The sequence below is a fragment of the Scylla paramamosain genome, unplaced genomic scaffold (assembly GCF_035594125.1).
Source record: "Scylla paramamosain isolate STU-SP2022 unplaced genomic scaffold, ASM3559412v1 Contig130, whole genome shotgun sequence".
NCBI lineage: Eukaryota > Metazoa > Arthropoda > Malacostraca > Decapoda > Portunidae > Scylla > Scylla paramamosain.
Genome location: NW_026973795.1, coordinates 60001 through 70000, shown reverse-complemented (window position 1 = coordinate 70000; position 10000 = coordinate 60001).

Genomic DNA, 10000 nt, shown 5'->3' with positions numbered 1-10000 from the left:
ATTCATCATTTTTTGACCACTGCTTTGACCCCTGTATGGGACTGGCATTTCAGTGGGCATTTTTTTTATTACATTTTTGTTGCCCTTGGCCAGTGTCCTTCCTACATAAAAAAAAAAAAAAAAATAGTAGTAGTAGTAGCAGTAGTAGTAGTAGTAGTAGTAGTAGTAGTAATGCTATTTTTCATATATTTAGTAATTTTTTTTTTTCATATTATTATTTATATTTATATTTTTTGTTTTGTTTTGACATTCATACGAATGCTATAAAGGTGAAGCATAGAAATTTATTTGATTGATTAATTAATTTATATATCTATTTATTTTGATTTTTTAAATTAATTAATTTATTTATTTTTATTATTATTATTTTTTTTTTTTATGTCTCTATGATAAGCAAAGCATTATAGAATTTATGAAAGCACATATCCTCTAGAGTCTTGCCCTACAAAAGATTCTGTAAAGTAAAAAATAAAGGGAATAAGTGTCAGTGACGTTTGATGAATAGAGGAAGGCGTGGCAGAAATTACCATAAAACGTATATAAATGAAAATTTATCTTCCTCGTATTTTCCAACTTGCGTTTGCTTCTTGAAAATTTAACTGGGTGGGTCATATAGCAGACATATTGTTCTTTCCTCCATTGTAGTTTGTTTCCAGCAAGCCCCCTAAATAAAGTTTCTGTTTTTTTTTTTTTTTTTTTTTTTTTAAAGAAATGAGGAATTACATTCTAACGCTGATCACTGAGCGGAGCGTAGACGAGCTGCTATCCTCAAGGACGTTACCTCTCTCTCTCTCTCTCTCTCTCTCTAAATAAGACTTTAAATAAAAAGAATATATATATATATATATATATATATATATATATATATATATATATATATATATATATATATATATATATATATATATATATATATATATATATATATATATATATATATTAAAAGACAATGAATATCCACTGGGGAAGGGGTGACAATCCTTATTTAACCCTTAATTTCAGTTGAATTTTGACAAGTCTACGTTAAAATGTTTCCATTTTTCTGCAGTGATAAAGAAACGTAGAGGGGTAGCTAATATATTTAATTGTTAATTGTATCTTTTTTTCTTTCTTTTTTTCATTTATTCTTTTATTAATTTTTCTTTTCATTGCTTAATTATGCATTATGCCGACACTGCAGGTTACAATTGCAGATATTGCAAGTATTTTTGACACAATACAAGTACATCCAGCTAAACTATTGCTACAGTATAGAGAGAGTATTTCGATTACATACCTTATTCTTCATCTTCTTTTCTTCTTTTTTTTTTTTAATAAATATAATAATAAATAAATAAGTAAATAGGTATTGTCAAATGAAATCGTCGAGATTACGCAGGGGTTTCGGGCAATACTTGGATGGGTGACTACACAAGCCTCATCTGTCTGAAAAAAAATAAATAAATAAAAAAAATAAGAATAAGAATAGGGAGAATGAACGAAAATTTTAAGTAATAAAGATAACAGTAAGAATTATTATAACAAGAATAAGAAAAATTACAATAAAGGAATATAAAAAAAAAGAAAGAAAGCATCCCATGTCTTTCTTCGTAATTGTCATAGAAGGGTGAATTCTTTTGTATATTTTCCAACATTTCCAATACAACGATATGAATGGGGGAAGAAAGAATAAGAATAATAGAAAGAAGGCCTCCCAACACCTAGTTCTCCGGTCTTGGCCAATTAGCTAACGGCGGGATCAGCGCAGTTAAGCAGGGGGTCCGGGAAGAACTTGGATGGGTGACCACAAAAGCCTCATCTCTCTGAGAATAGAAAAAAATAGCAATAAGAATGAGGAGAATGAACGAAAAACGAAAATAATAAAATAACAATAACAACTATAATAAAAAAAAGAAGATTAAGAATAAAAAGAACAAAAATAAGGGAAAAAAGTAATAATATATCTCTCTTGCTAATTGTCGTAGAATTATGAATGAAGGGTTAATTTTAGTGCATATTTTCCAACATTTTCAGCACAACAATGCAACAACAATACAGGAAAGAATAAGAATAAGAGAAATAAGCCCTCCCAACACCTTGTTCTCCGCTCTTGACCAATCAGCTGACGGCGGGATCAGCAAGGTTAAGCAGGGGGTCCGGGCAGAACTTGGATGGGTGACCGCACAAGCCTCATCTCTCTAAAAGTAGGATAAATAAGAATAAGATAAGGAAGAATAATAAAAAAAAATGAAAATAATAAAGATAACAATATTAATTATGACAAGAATAAGAAAAAAATAGAATAAAAAGAATGAAAAAAATAAGAATATCACAACTTTCTTGCTAATTGTCTTAGAATTTTAAATGACATGTCAGTTCTGCTGTATATTTTCCAAGATTTGTTATGAATGAGGGAAGAAAGAATAAGAATAAGAATAAGAATAAGAACAAAATGAATTAGACTAACAATAATGATCACATCTTTCATGCGGTGACTGCGTGGGCGATGAGCCTCACTGGACGTTTCTGACCAATCACAAGGCAGGGTTGGAGTCGTCGGGCCCACCCGATTCATATATAAAGGGATTTTGTGGGAAGCGCGGGCAGACTCAGCTGAGTGTTCGTTGTGAGTTGTTGTTACCACAACTATGGCACGTACCAAGCAAACGGCTCGCAAGTCCACTGGTGGCAAGGCGCCCCGCAAGCAGCTTGCTACAAAGGCAGCTCGCAAGTCTGCTCCAGCCACTGGAGGTGTCAAGAAACCCCACCGTTACAGGCCTGGAACCGTTGCTCTCCGTGAGATCCGCCGTTATCAGAAGAGCACTGAGCTGCTTATCAGGAAACTGCCTTTCCAGCGCCTGGTGCGTGAAATTGCTCAGGATTTCAAGACTGACCTCCGCTTCCAGTCCTCTGCTGTCATGGCTCTCCAGGAAGCTTCCGAGGCTTACCTCGTGGGTCTGTTTGAGGATACCAACCTGTGCGCCATCCATGCCAAGCGCGTGACTATCATGCCAAAGGACATCCAACTGGCTCGTCGCATCCGTGGCGAGCGTGCCTAAGAAGTCATCCACGAATGATCTTCATAACAGCAATATCTAGGCCCTTTTTAGGGCCAAACATCTCTTTCATTAAAGAATTTTCATAGACAATCTGTTTGGTTTTGTGGAAGAAAATATTTATTTTCCATCTTTCAGTATCAGGTATCGACTTTCAACTCAATATCCTTCCCCCCTTTTTTTTTTTTTATATTATTATTATTATTCCCTCTTCCATGGCCATATCTCTTTCACTTGGGAGAATTTTTATCTTTCTTTATCTCTATTTTTTTTTTATCTTTTCTTTATCTCCACAGAATAATAATCACGATAATAATAAGCATAATAATAATAATAATAATAATAATAATAATAATAATAATAATAATAATGATACAATAATTATTATAATAATAATCATAATAAAAACAACAATATTAATATTATTAATAATGATAATAATAATAATAATAATAATAATAATAATAATAATAAAAATAATAATAATAATAATATTAATAATAATAACAATAATTATAATAATAATGCATTTGTCTATATCGTATCTTTTTTCCTTTTCAAGTGTGGCTCCAATGGAGCCGGGTATTATTTTATACTGGCAGCAGTATACTGGCCGCCTGTTTACTTGGAGGAGGTATACTTGGTAACAGCCTTGGTGCCTTCAGAAACAGCGTGTTTTGCCAGTTCACCAGGCAGAAGAAGACGGACAGCGGTCTGGATTTCCCGGCTGGTGATGGTGGAGCGCTTGTTATAGTGTGCCAGGCGGGATGCCTCGGCAGCGATGCGCTCGAAAATGTCATTCACGAACGAGTTCATGATTGACATGGCCTTGGAGGACACGCCAGTGTCTGGGTGGACTTGCTTGAGCACCTTGTAGATGTAGATGGAGTAGCTCTCCTTCCTCCTGCGCTTCTTCTTCTTGTCGCCCTTGGCAATGGCCTTCTGTGCCTTGCCAGCTTTCTTGGCAGCCTTTCCTGATGCTTTGGGAGGCATAGTGTCGCCGTACTGCTGTGAGAACGAGTGTGCGTTTTCAAAGTTTCAAAGTTTCAAAGTTTATTGAGTAAAGTTGGGGGAGATACAAAATAGGGGGGGGGGGGGAAGTACAGAGTAAGAGATACAGAAATAAGTCAAAGTACAAAAGTTGCCGGGCGATCCGACCTGCTATTATTATACATATTAGAAACTATATTTAATATGAAAGTTTACATGTTGTTTGAAGCTTATATGGGGGTATTTATTTCTTTACATATTGTATATATCCTTAAAGTAACATATTTATATTGTGAGATGATGTAGTATGTTTATTTACAATGGGAAATAAATTTCTTAATTTTTACATAATGCATTTTTACATTAATACATAATAGACTTATTTGTAAAGTGGTTCCGGGTTAGGGGTCCGTTCCAGCGCCCACAAGCTTCTGGGAAACCATGAGTGCTGCGACTGTGGCGCTGCTTCATGGAGCTGTCTCAGGGTCCGGTACTGCTCCCAGTCCTCCTCGGCCATGCGCTGCCACATCTGTGCCGCTTGTTGGTGTAGACGTATGTTGACCGGGGGGGTGTCTGAGTCCATATGAAGGGATTCAGAGCTCTTGAAATCATCCCACCGGACGCCAGCCGCAAACCGAAGTGCAGCATTTTGTACTCTCTGGAGGCGGCGGTGGGCAGTCTGGGTGAGGGCATGTAGAGGGACAGGTGGGTACGTTAGGACAGGCAGCACCATGGTCTTGACCAGGTGGAGCTTGACCTTGCTGTCCAGCTCTCGAAAACGTCGGAGGAGGGCCAAGGCAGCCTTGCCCCTCGCCACCCTCTGGGAGATGTGGGCCGAGTACCCTCGCCCTGAGACGTGAAGGCCCAGTAGTTTCCCGCTGGGGCTGAACTCGACGGCTTCCTCATCGACCAGCAGAAGTTCAGGGTTCTGCGTGGCTGGTGCTATGACTGAGAATTTAGCCATGTTTGTTCTTATTCTCCATTCTTCCTCGAACGTGCTGACTCGCGTAATTTCCCGCCCGGTCCTCGCATTTAGCATCAGGCGCGACCTTCCTGGATGGAAGACTACCTGGGAGACGTCGTCCGCATACTGGACGTTTATTCCTGCCTGGGAGGCAGGACAGTCTCCTGTGAATATGGTATATAGCGTCGGGGAGAGGACACTTCCCTGTGGCACCCCTGTCTGCAGCGGGAAGGGCGGTCCGCTGTAGGTGCCGACACGCACTCTGGCACTCCTATCGTCCAAAAAGTCGCAGAGAAGGCGCTCGACAGGGCCCGGGAGCCCCAAGTGCAGCACCTTGAACTTAAGCCCCAAGTGCCACACTTTGTCGAACGCCTTGCTTACATCTCTGAGTACTAGGTTGCACCGATGTCCCAGTGCCTGGTGGAGTGCCAGAGTCTCTGTTGCCACAGCTATGGCGTGCGTCGTGCCTCTTCCCCGACGGAAACCATATTGTGCCGTGTTGTACAGGTGTCCCCCATCCAGGTGGTCACGCAGCCTCCTGCCGATGACCCTCTCGAACATTTTTCCTGGCACCTCCAGGAGGGAGATGGGCCGATAGCTGTCCGGTTGTGTTAGAGCCTTGCCAGGCTTGGCTATCATCTTCATCTCCGCTTCTTTAAGCCCGTCTGGAAAATAACCTGCCGACAGGGCAGAGTTGAAGATGTCCCGGAGTCGAGCAAGAGCAGGAGGCGGGAGGTGGGCGAGAATTGTCCTGTTGATCCCACTGCTGCCAGGGCAGGTGGGCTTGCTTGACCTAATGGCTGCTTTTAGCTCTTCTAGGGAGATGAAACAGGTGAGTGGGGAGTCACCCGCCAGCCTCGTGGGGTCCGCTTCCTGGTGCGGAGTGGTGCGATGTCTGTGGACTGCAAGGTAATCCAGCACCATGTCATTGTCCTCATAATCCTCGTCGTCGTCTTGGAAAACTGTTTCCCATTTCCTAGTAAATAGTCTGGCTTTGTCAACATTACTGTAGTGTCTTTGTCCGTTCCTGTCAAGTAGGTATGAGTCTTGTCCTTTTGTTCGTCCAGATAGGCGTTTTACCTGGGCCCAGAACCTCCTGGGCTCCTTGCACCTTGAAGCCAGACCCTCCAGAGTCCGTCCCCAGTGTCGCCTGGCTTCGTCTCTCCTTAATTCATGGAGCGTAAGTCTAAGTCTAACGTATCTTCTATAGTCGTCGTTCGTCCAGCCATGAAGTTGTGCTCTTTGTCGTAGTGCATTGAATTGTATCCTTGTCATCTGTGTTTGTCTAGTCGGTCTTGGGGCAGGTTCTAGTCTGTACTGTGTTTTTGGTATGTGTCGGTCCGCAGTGTCTTTTACCTTTGTCGTCCAGTCCGCTAGTGCTGTGTCTATCTCCTCGAGACTCGCTCGGGAGATGTCAATTGCGTCTGTCATGTCTAAGCTTTCGTCCTCCTGAAAGGAGTCCCAGTCAACCCTATGAAAGGAGTAAGAAAGGGGGGTCGGAGTGAGAATAGGAGAAGTTGAAATGTCAATAATGATTGGTATGTGATCACTACTAGTTAGCGGGCCAGGGGAGAGAGAATGAGCATAGTGGAAGGTTTGATTGGAGAAGACAATGTCAGGTGAAGTGGAGGAGAGAGGTCCATAGTAGGTCGGAAAATTAGGGCCAATGTGTCTCGCGGTTTGTCGTCTAAAATAGTCCGTGAGATCACGGCCTACCTGATTCGTAGTACCATACCCTAGTGTCTGGTGTCGGGCGTTCAAGTCTCCTGCGAAAAGCATCGGTGTCTGCCTACGTATGAGTCTCATGAAATCGGGGTGGGGGATGTACTGTCGTCTAGGAGGTAAATATGTAGTTGCAATTGTCAAGGTCCCATCGAATGTCTCTATGTCAACAGCTAAGGTGTCAGAAAGAAAGTCATCCTGAATTCTGTGAGTGAGCGAGCATCTGACTGCTATCGCCACTCCATCATTTTGCTCACCACTAGAGTTCATCTGGTGAACTCGAAATCCAGGAATCCTAAGTCTGTTTTCGTCTGGTAGTCCGTGTCCGTTAATTAGTATGACGTCCGGGTCAAACTGTCGGTAAGTGTTACATAAGTCGTACTTACGAGTCGTCCAGTGTAATACATTGTGCTGGATTACCTTGAGTCGCTGCATTATGCTGTCTGGGTCTTCTTCTTCCTTCCTCTCCTCTTCTTGAGTGATGGCTCTGAAGAGGTGAAGGGTCCAGATGGCATGGTATCGAAGACTGCGTCCCGTACTGAAGTGAGGAGGTGATCCACAGGGCGGTCCATTTTCCTGAGGCGATCTATAACAAGGTCGTAGTCACTGGCACTGAGGTTATGACGGATCTTGTAGCGTCCTTCCCTTACCCCTCTTTCCATATGGGGGAAGGTGCGAGTTCGGGGCCACATGTCGGTGTTTTTCTTTACGATGACAACCTCCAGTCCATTAACTTCCTCGTCCGAGTGGTCGTCCTCGCTGTCACTTCCTGCTGGAGATGTGGAGTCCCCGTCTGAGTCTTCCTGTACCTGGAGTGTGTTTTCCGCGCTTATTCTTTCGGCTGTGACTGCCTGTTCTTGTTCGACGACACTTCTCTGGGGAGGAGGGACGGGGGCACTTTTTCCTGCAGTCAGGGCTGTGATAAGGGCTGCCGTGTTCTTGATAGGCGCAAGTTTAACCTCAGGGATCCCATTTTTTGCCAAGCTCTCGGAAAGAGTTTTTTGGAAGGATCCTGGCTCTGCTACATTGGCCAGATGTGCATGTAGGAGGCACATTAAGCCGGTCATGTGTTGGCCAGTTGAGTCAGGGATACCATTAGTGGTTGTAGCCTGTGCATAGGTTGTAGTTGCTCCTTGTATCCTCTTCTGTCTCAGGCTATTTTGTTTTTCCCTGAGGGCTTGCTTCCTCACCATGCATTTCATTGCCGTCGCATGGTGTGCTTCGTTACAGTTGATGCATCTTCGTTCCTGGGTTCTGCATTCCCAGTGCTGATGCCCCTCCTTGGCACAATTGGAGCACATTGAGTACCCCTGGGGTTTGTTACAGAGCCTTGTAACATGATCCTCCACTGCATAACAACGGTTACATGTTATGAGCTCTATGTACTCTTCTTGGTGCACTTGGGATGGGGGGATAGACATGCAGAACATCAACAGTCCCGTTTCAGTAGCTTTCTTGGCCATGTCACTCGTCTTGAAGGTGATCTTCACATTCTTGGTGCGTGGGAACTTGTAAACTTCTTGGACTTTTGCCCAACTCTGTTCCTTTTCGACTTCGTCCAGGATTTCGTTTGCATCATGCTCGTACACAAGATCGTCCAGTCTAGTGCAGACCACCGATCGTTGAGCCCGAAGGGTAGGGGGCATGAGTGCGCTGAAGCCATCCTCGGTGAGTTTCTCATGTTTCCCAGAACTGAAGATTAAGTCAGCAGTGCGTTTTCTCAGTTGAAAAGTGGTATATATATTAGCGTGCCTACTCAGGATCAGGAGTCGCCACCTCAGCGAGCGTCCTGATTGGTCCAGACGCGCTCTGGGCCGATCTGATCTCGCGTATATATAGCCGTTTTTCCCAAAATTCACTACTTGCTCGCAGAGCTACCGACGAGGTTAGAGTACTCGCGCTCCTCATTTATCACCAACAACAACAACTACTACTACTACTACTACTACCACAACATCCATTATCATGTCTGGACGCGGCAAGGGAGGAAAGGTGAAGGGAAAGTCAAAGTCCCGTTCCAGTCGTGCTGGACTCCAGTTCCCGGTCGGCAGGATTCATCGCCTTCTAAGGAAAGGCAACTACGCCGAGCGCGTGGGTGCTGGTGCCCCCGTGTACCTTGCGGCAGTTATGGAGTACCTGGCTGCTGAAGTCCTTGAGCTTGCCGGCAATGCCGCCCGTGACAACAAGAAGACTCGCATCATCCCACGTCACCTGCAGCTGGCCATCCGCAACGACGAGGAACTTAACAAGCTCCTCTCCGGAGTCACCATTGCACAGGGTGGCGTGCTGCCCAACATTCAGGCCGTGCTCCTTCCCAAGAAGACTGAGAAGAAGTAAATAAAGGGCCTCCCTCCCCTTCAGCCAATATCACCATCAATCCGGCTCCTCTTCGGAGCCACACGTTCAAACATCTAGAGAGTTGTGTAGACTATACTGGTATATCAATAATAAGCAAGTAGTGTATTTATTTTCGAGTTAGTTATTTGTTATTATTATTATTATTATTTAGTCAGGCACGCAAGTGACCGAGAATAAATATGTATACTATATTTCTACTAATGTACCTGCTGTGTGTCACAGTGGAGAGTTGATTAGATGTGTTGCCTATTGTGATATGTTGAGCGTCTTTTTCATCTCAATGTATATTTTGTTTTATGAGAAACTGAGAACGATGAGGGGCGTGATCATTGAAATAAGTCAATGATAATAATAATAATAATAATAATAATAATAATAATAATAATAATAATGATAATAATAATAATAATAATAATAATAATAATAATGATAATAATAATAATACTTGGAGAAGACCTGATGAAGTGAGAAAGATGGTTATAATTAATAATGGTTTCTTTTCTTAGCTCAGATAGTGATAGTGAACATGGTTATGAGAAAGTAGTAGTAATAATAGTAGTCTATGGTCCTTCTTTCTTTTCATGTTTGTGGACCTTAAAAAGGTCCGGGAGATGATGTTATTCAATGATGATAATGCAAGCTGAATAGCTGGCACCATCTCAATAATGGAGCGATTTAACCACCAAATCCGTACAGGGTACGGCCCTGACGCTTGAGGGCGTAGACAACGTCCATGGCAGTAACGGTCTTACGCTTGGCGTGCTCGGTATAGGTGACAGCATCCCTGATAACGTTCTCAAGGAACACCTTGAGCACCCCACGAGTCTCCTCGTAGATGAGACCAGAGATGCGCTTGACGCCACCTCGGCGAGCTAGACGACGGATAGCAGGCTTGGTGATTCCCTGGATGTTATCACGCAGAACCTTACGG